Source organism: Nicotiana sylvestris, chromosome 10, assembly GCF_000393655.2.
Source record: "Nicotiana sylvestris chromosome 10, ASM39365v2, whole genome shotgun sequence".
Classification (NCBI taxonomy): Eukaryota; Viridiplantae; Streptophyta; class Magnoliopsida; order Solanales; family Solanaceae; genus Nicotiana; species Nicotiana sylvestris.
In genome coordinates, this window is record NC_091066.1 from 73,316,373 (window position 1) to 73,322,457 (window position 6,085).

The window sequence follows — 6,085 nt, forward strand, 5'->3', positions numbered from 1 at the left end:
GGAAGCACTGCCCGCTACAGAAGATGAGGGCACGTCTGAAGTCACGACAGCAGACTCAGAAGTCTGATTCTCCACCACGGCAGGTTGTTGGCAAAGAGAGCGGCAGGGGTTTCTGATTGCCGATCACGGATGCTGACAATCCCAACGGCCTACTCCGTCCCTACGGGGGGAGCTATAATAACACCTTCTCCAGAGCCCGCCGAGCGAGAGTCATCCAGATGATTTACTGTTGGGGGCGTCGTCTCAAGTTCTACTCTCCGTCTCTTTGATGGCTCCTCCTCCTCTCCCGTAAATGGTGACTCACCCGTCAGGCGAATGACATCGGTCGGGGCCTCATCCTGAGAAGCGGCTCTCGCAGGAGTAACCAAGGCCGCAGACTCAACTAAAGCAGCCTTAGATGAAGGTCGAGCAATGGGTACTGCGATAGGGTGAGCAGATGCAGCTGGCTGGCAAAAGCTAACGGAGGAGCCCTCGCTCTTTGCACTCTCCCTGGCAACGACAAACGACGCATAAGAGGCTCAACAAAAAAAAGAAAGCGAAAGACCAGTAGGCAAAGGCATCATCTTACCTGTATGAGGCCTGCGTCCGAACCTCTCATGAAAGGTCGACCATGTGCGAATCCCCACTGTATAGGGAAGTATGGCTTCCACCCATTCACGGATACCTTCGATAGGCAGAGGGGGCAATCTCTTAGCTACAAAGATGAGATAAAGTTTAGTTCTCGTAGAAAACGGTCGAACATTTCACTGACTAAAAATACAAACTTACGTGCGAAGTTCCATCTCTCAGGGAATCCCGTTGGGTCCGCCACAATATTTTAGTCCGCACATAAAAATAATTCTCGTAGAAACGACGGTTGGTCCTGTCATCCATCTTCACCACCAGACTCCTCGACCCCCGAGGACGAATGTGAATCATCAAACCGCGAATAAGTTGAGGAGAAAAGATGCTGAGTATATGGTCCAAAGTGACCTCACGACCGGCGAGTTTCGCATACTTGAGTAGCATAAGGAATAACTTGTACAAATATGGCGAAAGTTGGGCGGGGCACACTTCGTAGAAACGGCAAAAATCCACCAACAATAGGGGAAGAGGAAGTGTGTACCCTACAATGAAGGGGTAGGCGTAGAACACGCAGTACCTGGGACGGTCGAAGTGAACTATGTCGTCCCCTTCCACCAACCGCATATCAATGTAATTGGGGATTCCCCACCTTTCTTTCAACTCTACGATCACCCTTTCCCTCATGACGGAGGGGACAGGTTCCGGTTCCACCCTGCCGCTAATACTGAAGTCGGTCACCTCTCTCCCGAGGCGAGGCAAGATCTCAACCACTGAGGTAACCTCCTCATCCTCCGCCGCATCTGCCCCTCCGGCGACCTGAGCAGAACTTTCCTGTACCGGATTAACGGCAGGGAGATTGTCGAGAGAAGAATCACCAGCCATTTTTAGCAGAAAATGCACCAAAGAAGTAATAAAAAGGAGAGATGAAAGATTTCAGTGAACAAGAGGATAAGAAGAAATTCGAGGTATCAGAAGAAAAAAAAGATATATCTGTAGAACTCTCCCGAGCAAAAGATGAAGAAGTGTGTCAATCGAATGATAAACTCCACCTATTTATAAGAGACATAAATCTCCCCAGCACGAAATCCAAGAGTCACCTATCGAATCTGATAGGGCACGAAATGTTTTAGTTCCCCAGAAACGTGTGTCATAATGGTGATAACCAAGAACCAACACTTCAATACCAAACGACATTTTTTCTGAAACCGCTGCAACGGTCCATGAGGATCGAAAGAACGCCGCCACTCCGTAAAAAACCCACAAAATGTGACTAAGGAACGGAAAGTCGTGGGTCAGATTTCTCTTGAAGTCGTAACGAACATGATCCGTCTGCCGAGTCCGACATAGGACGATCCCGGCAGACGGAGGGACTAACTGTATTGGCCAAAATCTGACCATCACGATCAAGTCAACCGACACCCCATCCCAGTAACTGGGCAGTGAAGGTCAACAGAGCCTACTCCATTTGTCCTCCATGACATCCGATGAATCGGTAAGAGTGACGCCTAAAATCATGACCAAGACACATTAGTGGCAAGAAGACGTCGAGTCAAGCAAAGGGCAAGGATACCCTGACTATATATAGCCAGGGAAAGCTCTCAACTGGGGAGGCTGCTCCAATTTCTAAAAAAGGAAGACAAAAAGCTCCCTTCTTGTATTCTAGAAAAAAAAAGAGGAAATGACCTCGGAGAAAATATGTAAATCTACTTCTTCATCGATCGATGAGGAAGACAATGTCGAATCTTAATAAGATCAATCATATCTCTTTCATCCCATATGCAATCGTTGTTGTTAACATTTTGATCTGGAATTGATTATGTTTGACCAAGATTTACCCTTCATCTTTGATTGATTTGTTCCAAAAGTTTTAATATCTTTTGAGTCAAACAATTATGTTCTCCTACGCGGATTTCGTCACATGTACTGCTCGTTGCTATACAACAATCAATAACTAAGATATCGACATACTCAAATGCGTAGCTACTAGTCAAATATAGTAAGTCAAACAAGATCAATGTTTAATCATGTTAAAACAAAAACGATGGATTTTATTGCATTTAAGCATCTAAACGTAGCTGATGTGATTTCGCAATAATCAGAGTAAATTCAGTAAAGAAAACGAAGCTAATGAAGAGCTAATAGAGTAGTTCCACTCAAATAAGCTTAAAAGGAGCAGCTAGTTCAATCAATAGTTCAATACACTGAGCCCGTTTGGATTGACTTATTTTAAGTACTTTTAAACCAAAATATCTTTTAAGCCATTTTGTAGTGTTTGGATAAAATATAAAAAAATGCTCTTAAGCACTTATTTGTAAGTTAAAATGACAAAAACAAGCCAAAAGTCAAAAATTAAAAATTCTAACTTATGGCTTAAAAGCTACTTAAAATAAGCCCATCCAAACGGGCTCATATACCCTCCCCTCTTCTGAATACGTGAACGAGGAGGACCAATAGTGAAAAATAGAAACTTCAACATATTAAATCTACTATTAACTAAACTCACATTTAAAATTTTCCGGGGGTATATTTATCAATTCTCAAAATTTTGCAACCACTTAGCAGCCCCCTTCTAAGTTACCACTCACCAAGCTTCTTGTACAAGTCCCGACAGCTGAAATATCAGTAACTAAGTGAAAATATTACTGCGGTTTAGTGAAAGAATTGCACGGGAATGACGGTTCTGAGTCCTATTTAAATAAGAAAAATGTTAGATTCTTTTTTCACACTTGCGTGTAAATCATTTTTTGCCTCTCTATATATGTTTTTCTTACTGTTGTTAGAGTTGTCAATATGGACATGGCTCGTTGGGTCAGTTCAACTCAGACCGTAAGATGTTTGGACCCTATTTGCAAGAAAGACTTTTAAGCTCGGCCCAAGTAAGCCTCGTGGCCCATGAAGCTTGATTGATACTGTGCTGAGCCGGCCTGTAAGCTTAATAACATATTTAATTAACATTATATAAGAAACTAAAAATAATAAGAAAAGTACCCCAATCTCAAACTGATCTAATATTTTTTATGTGAATATAAATATTTTTTGTTCGTAAAATTTTAGTTATATTTTAATGTTTAACTAATTAATATTACATATAACAATAGATTTAGATGAAAACAAAGATGTTAAGACATCTTTATTTCACAAGAGGAATCAAATATGCTTGATGAAGATGATTTATTTGTATTGGATATGCCATGAGTACCTTGAAAATATTTTTGAGTAGTTCATTTTGAGTATTGACTTTTAATGAATGAAATATTATCCTCTTTTTTTGTGTTTTATAGTAATCTATGGAACAATGTCAAAAGTTATTCAGTTTTGTAGAAGTTTTCTATTTAACAAGTATGTTTTTTGACTTGTAAATAAATAAAAAAATAATATATATATTTTTAGATTAAAACTTAAAGTTTAAGAAAATATGAAAACTAATTTATAAAAAGAGAAAATGCATAAAGACCTCATTAAACTTGTTCCGAAAAATTATTTACACACCTTAACTTTACGGGTGTCCTAACACCCCACTATTCTTATCTAGATTAAATTTAATACCTCCTTCAAAATACCGAACCAGTCTTATGGTGGGCTGTGTTTAACACGTGCCACGTATTAAATACTGCACTATTTTATTTTTGTTAATACTTTTTCCACTGTTTGTTTCATTCATCTTCTCCACCTTCCTTCATCATTATTCTTGCAGTCCGCCACCATGGTAGGCAGTCATAGCCATAACTTCTCTTTAACCCATAAACTCTATCTCTGAAAAATCAAAATCACCTCCCCCCACCACTTCACTTTAATACCTCTAATTTGACCATTTTTCTTTCACATTATCTCACACACCTAGATCGAAGAGAAAAGGAGAGAAAATTTCTTGTACAAAAAATGGTATTGGCGAACATCAAACTCTCCAATCAAGTATTAAAATAATTCCAACATAAACCCATGATCCATTTGCTTAATAGAACTTATATTTCTATCAAATCGAGGATATTAAAGGGAGAAAATATGAGCAATGAAATAGAATTTGTAAAGATTGGTGAATATGGCGGAGGAAAAAGAGAAGTGGGAATAGAGATTCAACAAAAAAAAACAGAGAAGCAAAAATAAAACATGACTAGTTTCAACTAGTTTCAAAGCATGGGGAGGAAGAGGATGGCACGAGATGATAAAAGCAGGCCAGTGGAGAACCATAGTTCTGTTAAAATGAAGAAAGAGAAAAAGAAATGAAAAATAAATAAGAAAAGAGAAAAATTATTAAGTTTAATTAGTTAGAGTATCCAATAGGAAAGTGACACCTCAACAATTAAATTAGTTTTAGGTTGTGTTTTGTGCCTCACACGCATCTAGGAAATGAACTTCACTTTTCATGCCAGGTCCTCACTTAATAAGGTATTAAATTCACTTAAGATTAGAATAAGAGGGTAAAAGGTCGCCCATAAAGTTTAGGTGTGTAAATAATTTTCGCTCACAAGTTGAATGGGTACGTTATGTATTTTCTCTTATAAATTATTGGTGAGCCAGCTTGTGGGGGTCCGTGACCCACGTAAGACGAGACAAATTCAAAAATAGCCAGATTTATAAGTGGTCGTTCAAAAATAACTCAGTTTCAAAAGTAATCGAAATTTAGCCACTTTTCATGTAACGATAAATCTGAACGAAAATACTGTTCAAAATCCGGAAAAATACTTCAGCATAATATACTGGAGTTCCAGTATAACTCCAGTATATTATACTGGAACTCCAGTCTTATATACTGGAGTTCTAGTATAATATACCGGTCCAGCATAATATACTGGAGCCAGCAAAGTATACTAGTCCAGCATAATATGCTGAAAGTTTATACACAAATGCACGGAACTCCAGTATATTATGCTGGACCGGTCTCTGTTGCAGCAAAATAGTGGCTATTTTTCATTGACTTGGTAAACGCTGGCTATTTTTGAATGACCAGTCCGAAAACTGGCTAGACCGTGCTATTTTTACACATAGAACTGACCATTTTACGGTCCATGAAAATAGTGGGCCATCCCAACTCAGCCCGTCAAATGCCAAAGCCCGTGTGAGCTGGCTAGGCTGGGTCGGGCCCTCCTGTATTGACACCTCCAGCGGTTGTTGGATAAGAATATGTGCGATGCTTCGAACTGGCACTAGTTGTACGAGGCACCTTTTTTGTCTCACAGTTTTGTGGACTCAGATTTCTGTGGACCCAGAAGTATAAGATTGGGGTCCACAAATTTGTGAAACAAAAAGGTTCCTCATGCAATTAGTGTAAATTGTATGAGACACAAAATAAAACTTCTTGATTCTCACTCAGCAGTATTCGGTATTCGCTATCTGCTTTGGATTAGGCTAATCCAAATTAGCTGTGAAAACGCCATTAAAAAGGGAGACGCTCCTTAATCTGTAATAAGTTCTGATTTTGGGGTACTTGACGTGAGTATCGACTTCCACATTCTTTTTGTTTTATTATCTTATTATGGCCTTTGCAAACAGCGGTCTATGCAAAATGTTGGATAAATGATTT